The 18,816-nt window shown below is 40.7% G+C and overlaps 1 protein-coding gene across 3 annotated transcripts in view; it reads right to left on the bottom strand.

Annotated features, from left to right (window-relative positions):
* VGLL4 (vestigial like family member 4) overlaps positions 1-18,816 on the bottom strand; it is a 169,765-nt gene that overhangs the window by 8,243 nt on the left and 142,706 nt on the right. The window lies entirely within an intron of this gene.

Here is an 18,816-nt window from a genome sequence, read left to right as displayed (position 1 = left end):
TCTCATCTGTAGAATCAGGATAGTAAAAGCAAGAACAATGAAATAATATTTGTAAAAAGTGATCAGCATAGTACCTGCTGGGATATTCCCTTCCCTTCAGGCAATGAAGTAAGAGATCGAATGGTTTTCAAATAAGTCAATCAACAAATATTTACTGTCACTGTCTAGTCTCAGAGCTGTGTGGAAGCTTCTGGGAGGACATAGAATTAGAAGAGTTCCCTGAAAGACTTTATAACTTAATTAGGAAAGTAAGATAATACACACACAGAGTTAACATAGTTGTACACACACACACACACACAGATGATCTAATTAAGTGCTGCATTAGATAGTATGGACTAGAAGTTCAAACAAGAAGGAAATTAATGTGGGGACAGAAGAAATGCTTTTTCCCCTTAAACAATTTACAATCCAACAGAGGTGTCAATATGTACAGTATGAACCAAATGTAACTTGGAAATATTTAACAAAATACACAAAAACACAAAAGAACAGAGACAATAAGATGAGGTTTTCTAAGTCAATATGGAGTCATAAGAATCCTTATTGTGGTTAAGCAGCTCCTATTTCTAGTTGAATTTAAAACCAGAGATCCAACGGATAGCTGAGGACCAACATAATAAACAAACAACTGGGAGCTTTATCTAATTTAGGCTGAGGCATAAGGGGATATAGGGGTACAGATAGGCTATTAGAAATACAACAGTCAGGGGAGGCTTCAAGGAATAAGTTAAGCTGCGCCTAGAACAATAGGTAAGATTTGGGTTATTCCTTTTTTCCCCAGAGGAAAACTGCCCGAAGGCCACCTCTTCCTCCATGGGGAAGTAAAGGCAGTGACCATGAAGGACTTCAAAGAATCCTGCTGAGGGGCAGCTAGGAGGTGCAGTGGATGGAGCACCAGCCCTGGTGTCAGGAGGATCTGAGTTCAAATCCAACTGCAGGCACTTAATAACTGCCTAGCTGTGTGGCCTTGGGCAAGTCACTTAACCTCCATCGCCTTAAATAAATACAATTTTAAAAAAAAGAATCCTGCTTCTGAAGTTTACTAGCTCTAGGTTTGTCTCTTTCTTCATTTGTAAACCGGAAATGATAACAGCAACCTTCCCAGAATTGTTGTGCAGATAGTTGACACATAAAGTGTTTTATAAAATTCAAGGTGCTATAGAAATGCTGGCTATTATTACTTTAATATTCTTTTGTTCAGTTTTTTAAAATAGTATTTCCATATGCTAAGATCTCTTCATAAATAAACCAGTAGAGCCTGAACAGGAATATCCCCATAGATTGAATCCATTCATTTCTTGGTTTTCTGTAATACCATGTAATCTTCTGGCCATTAAATCCCACATTCCCTCACAGTGACACAAATACATACCATAGCTATTTGTTTTTTTCCTTTTTTCTCTGGCATTGGTCTAGGAAATTGGTGAGGTTGCACTAACTATAGATTGGTGAGTCTTACACTACAAATCCTAAGAGATAGTTCAATAGTGTTTTTTTAGCTTATATTCTAATCTTTTACCTAGCAGAGAGTCAAGATTGTTTTTAAGAACAAGCACCGGACCCAAGCATAGAAGTTCTGGCTTAAATCTGGGCTCAGCTTTTGAAGCTCTGGGCAAGTCACCTCTTCCCCTCCCTGGGTCTCAAGTTTTCCTCATTCAGTTAGACTCCAAATTGTATGAATCTGTGACTGGGAATGGAGACTTCCAATTAATTAAAGCCTCTGGGGCAGAAGAGTTAACATAGTTGTCCATTATATGGTGCTTTCAAAGAAACTGAACAGAAAACAAAGCATTTCATAGAAAATATATAGATATAGGGGCAGCTAGGTGGTGCAGTGGATAGAGCACCAGCCCTGGAGTCAGCAGGACCTGAGTTCAAATTTGGCCTCAGACACTTAATAATTGCCTAGCTGTGTGACCCTGGGAAGTCATTTAACCCCACTGCCTTATTTTAAAAAATAATATAGATATAATTTAGTCTTTTTTTAATGGTTCAAAAGGCATGGAAAGATGACTCTAAGGTGCCCTAGGGGTCTCAACATAAATATCCATGATCACTGTTGAGCAGATGTGCACAAATGCCTGTGGAATGGTGTGTTGACTGACAACACTAGGTAAACCGGCTTCTACTATACTACAGTATTTACTCTGAAACATAAAATCCATTGATGTGGGAAGGGAGTGAGTGCGCATGCTTCCCTGGCATAACGCATGTCCACTTTCATTTTTCAAATAAAGAGCAACATTTTTTCCTGTGAATATAAAATCTTTCTCTGGGTGATGCCCTTTGGTAGGAACTGAGATTACTTGAAATCCTGGAGCTGGGAGGGACGGTACAACAGGCATCCCAACCTCTGTATTTTTACAAGTGGGGAAAATGAGATTCCCAAAAGCCCAAAATACTCTACCTAAACCACTGTGAGTGAGTGGCTAGTTTCCAGAGAGGAACTTTCTATGAGCAGGAAGTGGATTCATGGAGCTGGGACCAAATTCTGCCAAGGTCAAGTTCGGGAAGTACATTGGAGAGCAATAAATGCATACCTGCAATGACTACACTAAAGAATTGTGAAATGCCAAAATGTGACTTTTTCATGACTGATTGGGAAGAACAAAAAGCCAACTGCGTGAACTGAAACAAGAACAAAGCCATTAGAGGACCAATAAGAGATGGACACGACCCCCAAAAGAAGAATCTGAAATGCTCAAAGGTTAATTTTAGCAAAATTATATATTGCTCACATTTCGAGTTCATTTTCCCAGTTCCCAGGACTCAAAAACAGACATTGTTTTCCATGTTTCTCCCCAATGAATCATAACCAAGGCTCCAGCGCTTAGCAAGCATCATGTGCTTCCATGGATGTCAGACCCAAACCACACACATCCTGCCTAGGAGATAAAAGTCTGCTCCACTCTGACTAAAAATAAGGCCTGCTGATCCAAAGCAATGCTTTAGCACCACCAAGGTTTAAGGGTTCAAAGGGAAGGGAGGTACCCAGGTGCCTATTGGTAGCCCGGCTCTCATACCACCTGGAAAATTGATGCCCAGCAAAGTGGCCCAGAGGGAACCATCCACACCATCCCAGAGCGCAGGCTCCGCAGCCAAATGTTTAGGAGAGGAAAACGGAAAGGAGGAAAAAAAGGAGAGGCCCTATTAAGGGTACGGTTTTTGTACACTCTCCTCCAGTGCAAAGTTTTCCTAGGGAATATATGCCAAATATTTTACTACACTCTCTGCATTGAGAAATCAGAAGCGTCCACAATTTTTGGCAGAAAAATCGGAGATTCCCAACAGTCAAACTGTAAGTATTCATCCATTGTAGGAAGAAAGAATCCTGCTTCCACTTGTAATTCTCATTAAAATGAAATATCCCCCCCCCCCTTAAACAAATACTCAAAGTGCAGAGTTCAGGGCCTGCTCTTCAGGGTGTATCATCTGACATTAGCCTTAGGGTTTAATGTGGGAGTCAGACACCCAGTTGTATTAACTCTTTGTGGCAACTCCCAGTAGCTCTGAAACTGGAGGGTCCGGGAGGAGCAGCAAAGGTTGGGGCGAAGGATGGCGAGTTCCTTTGCAGGGGCAATGAACTGAGCCCTCCTGTCCAATGTAGAGGTGGTGCTCCCACCCAAATGGGGGGAGGCCCCCGCCGGCAAAGACCAGCACTCCAGGACACAAAGCATCCACAGTGAGATCTGGATTGGCTCTCCTAGACACCAGCAGGGAACTAAAGGCCTGTGACAATGTCCACTTGGAAGCCAATCTGGGCATGAGTGATTGGTCAGGTAAGCAGCTCATTAAAAAGCAACTGAACTGGGTCTTCTGCCTGCCCAGCTCTGTCCATCATCCTTTACAGAAAAGAAAAGAAACAGTGACCACCTACATCCTCTTTCTGATCCTCCCCCCAACCACTCTGTCCCCCGCTTTTCTCTCCATCACCAAATGTCTAGCAGCTCAGGGTCAGACACAAAGTCCAGGGTCAGGGCTGAGACTCATCAGCTACCAAACCATTTCCAGATTACAAATCATTGGGGCGGCTAGGTGGCGCAGTGGATAAAGCACCAGCCTTGAAGTCAGGAGTACCTGGGTTCAAATCCCGTCTCAGACACTTAATAATTGCCTAGCTGTGTGGCCTTGGGCAAGACACTGAACCCCATTTGCCTTGCAAAAAATAGAAATAAAAAAAACCAAACAGATTACAAATCATTACCTTTGTGAGATATAATTTCATTATTCACTGGAATACTGTTCCAGGTTCAAATCTGACCTCAGACGCTCACTACTTGTGTGGCCCTAGGCAAGTCACTTAACCCTGTTTGCCTCAGTGTCCTCATTTGTAAAAGGAAGTGAAGAGGGAAGCGACAAACCGCTCTAGTGTATTTGCCAAGAAAACCTGGAATGGGATCATGAGGAGTAGGGCCTACCAAAGCGCCCAACAGGCTTTTACAAGTCTGGGTAAACTGTCAAGTTAGTAGTTTTAGCATTCATTTGGCATATAATTAATAATAACAAAAACAATATCTAGCATTTACACAGGACTTTCAGCTTTGCAAAGTGTTTTACAAATAATATCCCATAAAACCATCCTGGGACGTAAGTGCTATTATCAATCCCATTTTGCAGATGAGGACACTGAGGCAAAGAGAGATTAAATGACTTCCCTAGGTACCTGACACAGAATTTGAATTCAGATCTTCCTGATTTGAGGTAGAGTATTCTATCCACTGTACCCATTCATTTTACAGCTTAAAAAAAAAACCTGAGGACTAGAGAAGTTCATGTTTGCCCAAGATGTCTACTGGGAATAAATATCCAAGGCAGGAAAACTGAAATACTCCGTAGACTATAGTAAATAAACTTTATATTATTCATTGATTTCTATAACTTGGTGCTGGGTGAAGACTTTTAGGAATTTCATTTAGGAGGAAATTCATCAGAGAAGTCTTCTTGGAAGCAGTATAATTTCAGGAGCAATTTAAATATGATCTTGGCCTTTGGAAAACTCCAGCTAAAGCCTCTTCTTTTATGTTACATACAGTTAATCATCATCCCCTTCACAATGCTTCCAAATCCTTCCCCCACCCCGTCCCCACCTCTTCTGAACTGGCTTATTCATTGTTTCCCAGAGCCTTGCATCATAACCCGTTGGCGTGTCGCAAAGGACATCCTGGATGCAACGGCCTGGACTTCCTCACTTCCTTGGCCAATTTCTGACTAAGGAGCTGGAAAGGCAGTAAAAACTACAGTGGAGAAAGAGGGATCTGTGTGCGTGTGTATGGGAGTATGTGTGTCTGTGTCTGTGTATCTCTGTGCGTGTTCTATGTGTCTGTGCGTGTTTCTATGTGTATGCACGTATGTCTATGAGAGAGAGAGAGAACGTGTGTGTGTGTGTGTGTGTGTGTGTGTGTGGTGGGGGATGATAAACAATCAGACTAGGAATTATTCACAGTAAGCACATAGTGTTTGCTGGATTTGGAAGGAAGAGGAGGAAGAGGAGGATGAAGAGAAGCCACTCCTGAATATATTACCTGGCAAAGACTGGAAAAAGAACAGGAAACATGGGTCCATGTGGCTAGCTCCAAATTCATCTGTCCAACAAAGATAACATCTACATAAGGAAGGAACACTCTTTGTGCTCAGCCCACAGACTATGGAGGGAGCCCAGGAGATGAGCTCTGTTTTAGACTCACAGATTTTAACAGCATATGAGATATAACAATGACCACAATAGGAAAGTTTCAAAGAAAAAAACCATCGCTAGCACCCCAATTATTCTAAAAGGTACCCAAAAGGAAGAAGACAGCTCAACATGGCTAGCGCAGTCTACCTAACTTGGTGTTTTTGGGACCATTCTTTTACTGTTCTTTTTCCAGGTAAAACCATTTATATAGAGGACATTTTCTTCCAAGAAGCTTATATTTCTGACAATAAAATATGATAATAATTATAACAGCAACAGGTATTTAAGGTCCTTTACAAACATTATCTCATGTGATCCTCACAATAGTAGTTACTATTGATACTGCTACCAACTGTTATTGTCATTCCTATTTTAGAGAAAACACATTGGAATCAGGTCAAATAACTTATCTGTGGCCACAGAACTAGTTAGTTTACAAAATTTAGCTATTTCTTGAAAAATTAATTTTTTCAGTCAAGGGTCACAATTATTAAAGCATGGACCAAGCCCCTGTCAAAAGGCAGCTAATAATAACAATGCTAACAATAGGCTATCCATCAAGTCCCTTCCCAAACTCTGGCCTATGCTTTGGTCTCACTCTTCCACCAACTCTTGAGCTGCCTTGTGGAAACAAAGATTGATTGATTGCCTATTATGATTCTGGCACACATTCATCTAGTATCGATTCTTGGTTTTTGTTGGGGTTTTTTTTGCAAAGCAATGAGGTTAAGTGACTTGTCTAAGGTCACACAGCTAAGTAAGTATTAAATGTCTGAGACTGAATTTGAACCCAGGTCTACAAGACTGGTGCTTTATCCACACTGCCACCTAACTACCCCACCAATTCTTTATGAATTTATCCTTTGTCTTGTTTGCATGTATTTGTTGCATTTCTCCCCTCCCCTCCCCCAATTATCCTACGAGCTCCTTGACAGCAGAGTCTATTTTTTGTCTTGGTCTCCCCAGGCTGATACTGCTGTGACACCCTAGGAAGTCCCTAAACTAGCTCCATTTGGGTCTCAGTTTCCTTATCTATAAAATGAAAGGATTAAACCAGATCACTTTTAAGGTCTTTACTATGTCTAGGCCAAAGGTTCCTAACCTGGAATTTGGGGACTTGTTTTTGTCTTTTCTTTTAATGTTTATAACTGTATTTCAATATGATGGATTTTATACATTATTCTGAGAAGGGCTGTGTAAGCTTCACCAGACATCTCTGCCATTCACTAGACATTCAGCTGACTCATTATTGGCCCTGAGGGAGCCCATAAGGAAACAGGGAAGCCTCGAGGCTTCTCATCTACCCAAGATGATGGAAACTTGAAGCAATGTTTCCAATGAGCTCCAGAATCAGCCCCTTGGCAACTAGAGGGTCAGTTAGAGCTGGGAGACCAAGAAAAGCGGCAGGAGGAGTCCGGCTCTTAAGCCTAGAGGGTTTAAGAAGTGTCATTTTTTTTTTTTTTGAAACAAAGAAATACATCAGTATTTATATACGATAATAACAACAATGCAAATACAAACAACTTTGAAAGATTGAAGAGGCCTGCGGGACCCAGTGACCAAGCCCAATGCTCCCACAACTCCATGACACTGAGACCTACATTTCTGCCAAATGGGTGGTCTTCCTCTGGCAGACTTGCATATTTGCTCCAAGGCTTGCATTTGCCTTTCTTTATGAGGATGGCAGGTAATAGCCACAGAAAAGAAAAGAGGGCTATTGAAGCCTGTTTTAAAATATACAACAGAGAAAGTTCAGAAGGGAACGGAGACAAGCTGGACAGTTTTGAAAGTAACAGCCTGAATTTATTATGTTGTTTTTTTTTTTAAATAAAGACACTACTCATAATCAACATTTGCCATTTTGGAAATAATCTTCTTTTCAGTTCCATATTGTATATGGAAATGTTTTCTTTTAGTGTTCATGAAATTCAGAAGAAAACCATAAAAATGAATGTTTGGAGAGGAAAATAGGCTGTTGGTAATAAAGGCTTTCCAAGACCTGTAAGAATTTGCCATGGACCAGTAGGTGACAGAAAACACTCTGTAGAGTGTTTTAGTCTCTGTTTGCCTCACTTTATACATGAAGAAACAAAAGGCTCACGAGGGTCACAAAGAAAGGTGGGAAAGTCACAGTCCAAAACTCAAGTCTCCCTACTCCACCACTCCTATCTAGGATGCAACATCAGGATACAGCTCTGGCCAGGTTCCAATGCAAATTCAATAAACTATCATTAAGTGCTTTGACTATGTTCTATGTTAATCTGAGACAGAAAACTTGGCTTCCTTTCCCATCTATCTTTGGATGTTTTAGTGTCTTCCCTCCCAGGTGATCTCCAATTTGTCCTGACTGTATCTGGCTCATACCTATTTGTTTGCAGGTCTCTCTCCTCTCCCTTCCCATCAGATTATGAGCTCCTTGAGAGCAGGGTCGGTTTTCTGCCCTTTCTTGGTCTCCTCTTGGCAAACAGTAGGCTTAATAAAAGTTAGCTAGCTGACTGATTGGCAAAAAAATAGCCCTGGCCTCTTGGAGCTTACAATCTAGAAGAATATGACATCAGCATATTAACTAATATAAACTATGTACCTGATGGATGTTACTCGGAGAGGCATAGCGATGAGGTAGCAGATGAGCTAAGGTTTTAAAGCATGGGTAGAAATGGTCCAAGTAACTGGGAAGAAAAGAATACTTCAGGGAAAAGGAATATTATGAACAAAGTAGGAATTGGGAAAAGTACATGTATGGGGAGTAGTCACTTCAGATTGTGGAAGGCTTTAAATATTAGGCAAATAAGTTTGAACTTCTTTTGGGGGTGAAAGGGAGTCGTTGAAGTTACCTTGGTAGACCAGATCTCATGATTAAGGAAGACTATTCTGACAGCAGATTGGAGGGGAGGACAGAAAGGGTGGGAGCTCTGTGATTCCAAACATCCGAGCAGGAAGGAAGAGAGCAGTGGGAAGAAAGAGAAGAGGATGGATAAGAGAGGCAGTTTAGTCAGAGAATCAGTGAGCTGGGAGAAGCGATGGGATGAGAGAGAAGAGGAAAAATAACACCAGGAAGTTTATGGGAGCTCTGGGAAGGAAGGGTAGGGACTGTCTCTCCCCCTTCTTTTGTATTTCTAGCACTTAACAAAGTGTCTACCACATAGTAGGAGCTTAATAAATATTTGACCAATGATTAATATCTAACCCCAAAATATTTACAGATAAAAATGATAATAAGCATTTATACAGAGCCTACTATGTTCCCAGGCATATAGTAGGCATAGTGCTAAGTGCTTTCAGTATTATCTCATATGATTCTAACACTGCTGAGAAGTAGGTATTATTATTATTTCCTTTTACAGTTGAGGAAACTGAGGCAAACAGATGTTAAGTGATTTGTCCAAGGTTGCACAGATAATGTCTGAGGCCTTCTGGACTCTACACCTATTGAATTTAAAAAAAAAAAACAAACCCACTTTTTTAAAAAGCTGTATTCAGTATAACTGGTTTCCTTTGTAGACTAAATATTCTCTCCTTCCTCCCCCCACCCCTCTCCTTTGAGGGTTAGGGATTAAGAATTCCTCCCTTTCTTTCTTCCTTCCCTCAGTTCTTCCCTTCCTTCCTCCCTCCCTTTCTTTCTTCCCTCCCTTCCTTGTTCCTTCCCTCCCTTCTTTCCTGCCTTCTCTTTCTTTCTTCCTCTCTTCTTTCTCTTTCTTCTGTCCCTTCTTCCTTCTTTCCTTCCTCCTTTCCCATTCTATTGCTAGAGAGACTGAGCCTTAAGGAGGTTCAGTGACTTAATGGTGGCCCAGTCATCAAGTAGCTGAGCGGTGATTATGATACAGACCTGAGGAGGAATACGGTCCCTGACCCTGGGCCTCAGGGCCCTCACCTATAAACCGAGACAAGCCCCTGAAGTCTTTCCATCCATGATCCTGACTCCCTTCTCTGATTAGAATCCTTCTGAGCTCAAATCTCCTGACTCCACCTGGTAACTTCCCCCTCCCTCTACTGCACTTCAGTCTTACCCCAGAGATTCTACAAAGGGCAAATCCCCCCCCCCCATGTCTGAGACAATACCTGAACTTCTACTTTTGGGGAAACTGAGACCTAGAAAGGAAACGAGGTGGCAAACCTGAGACAAGACTCTAGGTCTCCCAAGACCTAGTCTAGTTCTCTTTTCTGTACACCTCTGACGCCCCATCTTAGAAAAAGTCAGCTAACCCTGTTCACCTCTCCCCTCATCCACCCATGAAATATGTCTGCAGTGTGAAGGTTCTGGGGCAATTCATAACCAAAACCTTCATTCCAAGGGTCTTGTGTGTGCAGATTTGTTTGAAGGAAGGACACATTTCTTTGGTGGCTTGTAGGAGAATGGATGCAATCAACAGCAAAGGTGTTGGGAGGAACATTATTTAATATCAAAATTTGGTCTTCCTGTGTTGTCAGACTGTTTCTGTGCTCACTTCCAATACTTTCTATGCTAAAGTCAGTAATAACAACAATCAGCTCTGGCTCTTTCCCTCAGTCTCAGAGTCTGGCTGTATGACGGGGATGCGCTCAGGTACCACAATGGTGCTCGGTAGGACCCTGGCCGCCCATAGCCAAGGCTGGCCCAGACTAACCACCGGACCACTGAGCTCAGTCTGGGAGGGGGAGGAGGCTGATCTTATTTCCCCCCACTAAGTGGAGAAGTTCTTCCAGAAACATTCTTGTCCATTTGCTCCCAGGGATGACTTTGCTCCATCTGTTTTAGCGGCTCAGATTCATAACGGCTCCCTGCTTGTCCCCCCCCAGGGGAGGCAAGGCCTAGAGACAAGGGACCTCCCCATTCACTTGTTTATTCAATCAATGAAACCTAACTGGCCATCTATTATAATATGCCAGATACACACTAGACCTCTGGGTGAATAAGATTATTACTCAGAATATAGAGAACATGGGAAGCAGCTGGCTGCCTCATGGAAAATTTGGAGCTGGAGGATGTACCTCAGAGGTCTCCTAGGCCAACTCCCTTCATTTCACCAAAGACAAAACTGTGGTCAAGTGAAGTGAAGTGATTTTCCCACATTCAGATGAGTAGAAGGTGGCAGTGGCATAATTTGAACCCAAGACTTGTGACTCTAGAGCCTACATTCATTCATTCATTTAGTAAACTTTTATTAAGCACCTACCGCAAGTCAGGAACTATGCTAAGCTTCATGCCATGCAAAGAACACTAGACAAAGAGACATGAAACCAGGTTTCTTGTTCTTTTCTTGCCCTTAATTTATTCATCTATAAAATGAGAGGACATTTAAATAATCTCGTCTAAGGATTAAAACTATTTTTTCTATAATCGTTTGGGAAGAAGGCAGGAGGGGAAAAACATTTATTTAATACCTATGCTATATAAACTGTGAAATAGTCTCTTAATTGGTTTTTTTTTAGGGTTTTTTTTGCAAGGCAAATGGGGTTAAGTGGCTTGCCCAAGGCCACACAGCTAGGTAATTATTAAGTGTCTGAGACTGGATTTGAACCCAGGTACTCCTGACTCCAGAGCCAGGGCTCTATCTACTGCGCCACCTAGCCACCCTTCTTAATTGGTTCTTACAACAACCTTGAGAAGTAAGTGCTGTTATTATCACCCCCATTTTACAGTTGAAGAAAGAAGGGAATGGTTAAATGACTTGCCCATGGTCACACACACACACACACACACACACACACACACACACAGTGTCTAAGGGTACCAGAGTTCTAAATGAGGGGGTTGGGTTGGATTAGATGATTTCTGAGGTCCCTTAAGTCCACAATCCTCTGAGCCACTTCAACTTTTGAGACAGAGGCGTAACTTGGTTGTACCTCTGCCTGAGGAAGATGACTTTGGCAGCTCTGGGGAGGGTGTAACCTAGAGAGAAAAAATTGGAAGCTGGGACTGATTAGGAAGCTCAGGCAGTCGTCCAGGCAAAAGGTGAGGACCTGAACCAGGGAAGAGTCAAGAGTGAGCAAGAACGTTGGGAATATGCCCCAAGGAAATTATTACCAAAAAGAAAAGACACACCTACATAATAAAATATTATATTGCATATTATACATACATGTCTCTAAATAAATATTCATAACAGCCTTATGGTGTGATTACTTAATGGTGGGGGAATGGCTGAACAAATGATAAGATATGAAGAATTCAGAGAACTACAAAAAGATGTGAATAAGGTCATACAGAGGGGAAAAAGCAGGACTAAAAGATTACAAGTTATGAGAACAGTAATGTTAACAGAAATCAGTACTGAAGGGAAAGGAAATTGTTCAAATGCCATAGCCAAATTCAGTACTATCCTGTCACATCCCTCTTTTCTTATAACAATGTATAATGGACTGGGTAGCAGGTTATTTAAGTATCTTTCAAGAAGTGGATGCTATGACAGAGCAAAGTGCATTATTAATTGTTTTTTGAAAGGGAAAAGGAAGGGTCTGGGATGACCTGAGGGAATGAAATTGAGGGACAGAGAAGGGAATATTATCCTACACTGAAACACAGAAGTTTGAAGGCAGGATATCTGGAGGGTGAAGAGAATGAGTTTCTGTTTAAAATTAATATACTCAAAAAAATAAAATAAAATTAGTATACTCCATCTATGCTGAATCCTCTGCAATCAAATCGGGAACTGGGTTCTCTTATTTCTCAAAGCTTCATCACCACCGCTACCACTATCATTGTCATTAACTATACTTACAAAGCCTGTTAAGACTGAATAGGCATCCCCCCCCCACAATATCTCTGGGAGATTGCTACCTGCATTTTACAAAGAAGAAACTCAATCCAAATAAGTTTCTTGCCATCATTTACTGCACAAAAGAAATATCAGAGTTGGCCTTCTAAGCCACATAGACCAACCAAGGCCAGAGCTCTTTCCTCTCTAATACTTCTCTTCAGAGCTTTTTCAGGAATGCTACCTAGAGAAATAAAGGAACCTTTTCTTCCCCCTTGGTTTAGGGTGTAGGGGTGGAAGGAAAAGGGAACAAAAGGAAAGATAGCTCAAAGAATGAAAAAGTTTCATGAATGTATGTGCACCTGCAAGGCATAGCATGTGTGTCACACTATGACACATATAACACATGCACAGCACTATACCACTACATTATATGTGTACATATAGGTGACATACCTGTATATTATACCCACAGATACTGCATGTGTCTGTGTCTTGTCCAGGGTCACACAATTATGAAGTGTCTCAGACCAGATTTAAACTCAGATCTTCCATCACTCGAAATGAGGTGGTTGGTTGGAGATCTTTAAAGTCCCTTTCAGTTCTAAATCTATAACCTAATAAGCCATTTAAACTTCTTGTATGTGTATGGACATGTATACACTACACATACAATCATAGTAATATATATATATATATATATATATATATAAATCTGTTATTCCACCCATTTGTGTGGATATATAAATACATATGGATATGGATATCTATGTGTTTATATATGGCTAGGGGAAGAGGTGGTATATATGTATGTATATTCAGGTCTATCTAATTTCTCTCCTGAGCTTCAGCCCACCTCACTAATCAATTATTAGACATTCAGACTGGACGTCCCAGAGACATCAGAAATTCCATATTTTCTGAACTGAACTCAGTCTCTTTCCCCCAAATTCCTCCTCACCTCCCTCTTCCTGACAAGTCCACTGGGTCCTTGTTGCCCCAAGGTTCTTCACTCTGGTGGGACCCTTTCCCTCCCACTCAGCCTTGCTGAGCATCCCTCATTTCCCCACACCTTTGCTCCACTGACACAGCTCCCAGCCAGGCTCCAGTCTCATCACCTCTCCCCTCCATGATTGCAGCAGTGAGCCCATCCTACACATAGCTGCCAAAATAACTTTCCTTAACTGAAGATTGGATCAAGCAATTCCCTTACACAACCAATTCCAGTAGCTTCCTAGATAAAAAAAAAAAATCAAGTCCTGTGTTTAGCTTTTAAAGTTTATACAGCCTGCCCTCAACCTGCCTTTCCAGCCTCAACTTGGTCAGCCAACCAATAAGCATTTATTAAGCTCCTAGTATATGCAATGTGCTGATGAGACAAGAAGAGACAAGTCAGACACTCTTTCTGTCCAAACTCAATCTAAAGTGGGAGACAACATGAAAACAAACACACTCCCCTTCCTGCCCTCTTCAGTTCAACCAAGCTGTCCTTATCTAGGTCTCATGGGACACTCCACCGCCTATTTCCATGCCATCTCCTGGGCCAAGAACGCACTCCTTCCCTCTCTACAAGGCAGCAAGGAGGCACAGTGTTCAGTCTCAGATACTAGTTGTGTGACCCTGGGCAAGTCACTTCATCCTGTTTGCCTCAATTTCCTCATTATAGCTCACGTAAAGTGAGCTGAAGAAGGAAATGGCAAATCACATCTCTGCCGAGAAAATTCCAAATGGGGCCACAAAGAATTGGAAACTACTGCAAAAGGTTGAACACCAAGAACTACACATACACACACACACACACACATTTATATACATATAAAATATATCTCCACCAGTTTCGGATTTGGATTCAGTGCAGGGAGATCTTTAGAGTGCACCTGACAGATTCATGGGATGGAAGAACTAGCCCCTTGCTGTTCACTGGTAACAGAGCCGGGCCCCATCCTCCCCACCTCCTAACCCAATATTCTTCCCCCCATCTCAGACAAACAGTACCAGCTTACACACCTCCCAGGATATGATCTTCACCGTGCCCCAAGGGCTAGTTATTAATAATAATAATAAGCACTTATATAGCATAGACTATGTTCTTCCCAAATAGTATCTCATTTGATCCTCATAACAATTCCGAGGGATAGGTGTTGTTATTATTACCCCCATTTTACATTTCAGGAAACTGAGGCAAACAGATTGCCTAGAGTCATTTGGATGAATTTGAACTTAGGTCTTCCTGACTAGGTCCAGTGATCTATCTCCACTTCACCTAGCTCTTTAGATTCACACATTGTTCTTTATACTCAGCTCAAATCTGATTCCTTGTAAGATACATACAATCAATCCTAGATCTGCTCTCTTGAGCAACACAAACAAATCTTTCTGACTGCTTTCCTTCAGACAATGATTAAGGTGCACTTCCACTATTCTTTTTAAGAGTCCAACTTCTTGGGGCAGCTAGGTGGCACAGTGATAGATCACCGGCCCTGGAGTCAGGAGTACCTGAGTTCAAATCTGACCTCAGACACTTAATAATTACCTAGCTGTGTGACCTTGGGCAAGCCACTTAACCCCATTGCCTTGCAAAAACCTTAAAAAAAAAAGTCCAACTTCTCAATTCTTCACCCTCCTGGTGGATGAATTCTGATGTTCCACTGTCCTCCTTAGATCACAACAAACAGACCTGGACCAACACCCCAAATACATTGCTTCTTTGTTTTAGTCCAAAATTGCTTCAGTTTTTTTTTCTTTTGAAAGCAGTCACATCATACTGCTGCTTTCAGATTGAACCTGTGGTCACCTGAAACCCTGTAGTTCTTTTGAATTGATCTATACTTCGGACCCTCTGAAAATGCCTGATATGCAAGCTGAAGGAAAACAAGAGCATGGAGATTTGTTACTGTAGAAAACAAAGCAATATGCAAACTTGTTCCCACTGTTTACTCCACTAAAAATAAAAAGCATTCTTCTCGCAACTGGACAGAAGCAGGCATCCCACATTCCTAAATCCTAAATGAGAACAAATCACATGAAATAAGAAAGATGATGTGTTTCTATACTGTTTTATAAACTACAAAGCTATAAATGTCAGCTACTCTGGTTATTGGCTGGCACTTATATATTCACAGCATGTTGATGTTAGAAGATAGTTTAAAATGATCGACTAACTTAACTTGAAAAGTTGATTCAACAAATGGAAGGGATTCAACAAAAACTTAACAAAAGACCAGGAAACGGGTGTAGGAAAAAGCCATCCCCGCCTTCTCTTTGAGTAACTTTCTTTGTTGGCAAAGATTAAATAAGAAAGCTAATATTGCAGTGAAGAGAAGAACTAGGTTCCAGACTCACTTGGCCATTTATAAGTTATATGACCTCAAACAAATCATTCAATATTTGTGAGCCTATTTTCTCATTGGGTATAATAATGCTTATCTCACAGGATTGCTGAGAGGAAAGTATTTTATTGCATTTATTACATTTTACACTAAGTATAAACAAATTTTTCCTTCAATCAAAGCATAGTTTGATGTACAAATGCTTAGACACAGAGTTGAGTTGTTAAGATGGTTCCCACATTAAAAAAAAGGTGATTCTAGCTAGAGGACCAGGGTCTCCTAGCAATTTAGATACCTATTTAATTGGATCATTAAAAAAATATAACAATAAACCCTATAAATTTTCTAGGAAACAGTATTTTATACTTGCAGGATCATCAATGTAATTCCTAAGGGAGGGAGTGGATTGTAATTTTCTTGAGAAGGGAATTCTCATTTAAAGAAACCCCCTCTACTAATGTAGATCTCAGCATCTTCTCTTCATCTTAGTCTCAGAGAGTTGCATTGGGCACTGAGATGTTAAGTAATTAAGTGAGAGGAGAACACAGCCAGTGTGTTCTAAAGGCAGACCTGGAAGCCAAGTCTTCTTGGTTTTCAGGCTAGTTCTCTATATCCACCATGACATGCTGTCTCTTTTTCTACATCAAAAGAAGGATTAATCCACGTTTCACTTGTGGAGAAGTTGTGTTTACTCAGACAGGGAGCTGGGCTGAATGCTATTTCTGCAATATCTACAAAGACAGGGCTTACTGATCAAATCAATCAGGGAAAGAAAGTTGTGGAAGGTTGTGTTTAAAGTAACTGAAAGAGTAAACTGATTTCAATCAAAGTTCAAAAGTATGTGTTTACATGTAAATACTGGATACCTACTTCTCCAGATGCTTCATCTCACATCAAAAAAAAAAAAAGTTTTCTCAACATTCTCAAGGGCTAGGCCCCGGGAACACAGCCTTCTGCAAATTGAGGCAAACTGGAAAAATACTGATGAGGGCAAAGCTCAGCTGGAAGAAGCTCACCACCAGGTGGGCTTTAGGGAGATGGATGTTTTTGACCACAGAGACCTCTAAAATCCTTGTACCAAGTCAAAGAGGGCTGATGAGCTCCATTAGCTGCAGGCATATATTCACAAATATAAAACCCAAGAATCCTCGCAGAATTGAAGCCTGCTAACTACAAATAAATTTTAACTAGAATAAGTCCCCTAGAGACTCATCTAGACAACACAGAAGGCTTGCTTCCAGTTATTTAGTTTCCAGTATTTGAAAGCAATAAAATTGAGTTTAAAAAAAACATACAAAAACTCACACTCTTAATCTATTCAGGATGAACTTCCCTCAAGGTCCTAATTAGTAAGCTCTTACTGTACAGTATTATTCAATATAAAAGGGATTTCCTGACTGCCAAGACCAAAGAGGCTTTCTGGTTGGGGGAATAAAACAGAATAGAGAGGCAGAAGACCTACCTAGCTTTGCCTTTTTCCAGGCAGGTAATAGAGAGAGCTCTGGAACAACACTCAGAAAGACCTGGGTTCACATCTGGCCTCAGACAACTCAGTAGTTGTTTTGTTTGTCAAATACTGTGCTTCAATGAAATTATGTATACCAAAGTGTCTTGTAATTAAAAAGTTCCTATTATAAGTAACTCATATAGAAAAGTTCAGAAAGAGAGACAGAGACAGAGAAAGACAGAGAATACTCAATAAAATAAGTGTTAAAATAGTATTTCTTTCACAAAAAAAATCATTTCATAACTTCAGGTGAATCGCTAAGAATCTTTAGCAATCTATGCCAATTTCTTAGTATTTCAGAGACCTCCAAGGAAAAAATATTCAACTACCCACTATATCAATAGTACAGAAACTTCAGTTCTTGCCATACAGTCAAACTGTATTAAGAGATAATAACCAGTTCTCCAATTATTCAGGCTGCCCCAATCTCTTCCTCCAGGCAGCTTGCCTTTTGGACAGCATCTTCCTCATAGCAGAGGGAAATAGAAAAAAATTAGTTCATTTCCTTCCCTCTTAATAGCTTTGGCAAATCATTGGGTGAAGAAAGTTGAAATTTTTGAAGAAAATTAGTTTTTGATCAACTGTGGACTTTATTTTTTTTTTATCCTGCCTTACCAAAGACATCTTTGGAAATTCAGTATTAGTTCCAAAAAAGATGGCTCATTTCAATACTCAACTTTTGACAAGACTGATCCAAATATTTTCATTAAGGAAATGCTCCTGAATATAATTTCCAAGTTAAGAGTAAAATGCAGGGGTGGCTAGGTGGCACAGTGGATAGAGTACCGGCCCTGGAGTCAAGAGGACCTGAGTTCAAATACAGCCTCAGACAATAATTACCTAGCTGTGTAGCCTTGGGCAAGCCACTTCACTTCATTTGCCTTGCAAAAACCTAAAAAAAAAAAATAGAGTAAAATACAAGGCATTGTAGAATTTTGAAAAGAACACTGGATTTGGAATCCTAAGACTTTGGTTTGAATCTTGGATCTACCTCTGACCCTCTCTGTGACTTTGAGAAAGTCAGCTCACCAAAAGGTTTCAGTTTGATAAGAGGATTAAACTAGATATCAATAAAACTCTCATGATTCTCAAAATCCTATCATCAAAAAGGCAATAAAGCAATACTGAATAAAAACAAACAAATTTTTGTTACATCATCAGATAGGTCACTCAATTCATCATCATCATCACATTCTGAATTTGACATATTTGTTGTTTTTGCTGTCTTGTCTGATTCGTCGTGACCCCCAAGGGCCATGTCACCCCAATACTATCCATGGGGTTTTTCTTGGCAAAGATACTGTAGTAGTTTGCCATTTCCTTGTACAGTAAGTTACTTTCAAGTCTAGCAAAGGAAACATTCTTGAGTTCTTGTTTTCACACTGAGACTTTCAAAATTAAATTCATCCGAAATAGGTTGATGTTAAATAGCCATCCTTTCATTGGCTCAACCCAGGCCAAGAAAATGTTTCTCGAATGATGAAAGAAAAAAAAACCCACCCTAAAATTCAGTTGCACCTATGTGTCCAGGCATGTGTGTGTGTTCACTGACACCCAGTGTTCAAAAGCACATAGTCAAGGACTTCACATCCATTTCCAATTCAGTTTTCTCTCCCCTCAAGAGGGGAA

The sequence above is a fragment of the Macrotis lagotis genome, chromosome 8 (genome assembly GCF_037893015.1).
Source record: "Macrotis lagotis isolate mMagLag1 chromosome 8, bilby.v1.9.chrom.fasta, whole genome shotgun sequence".
NCBI classification, from domain to species: Eukaryota; Metazoa; Chordata; class Mammalia; order Peramelemorphia; family Peramelidae; genus Macrotis; species Macrotis lagotis.
The sequence above is the reverse complement of the archived record's forward strand: the minus strand, read 5'-3'. Positions and strand labels throughout refer to the sequence as shown.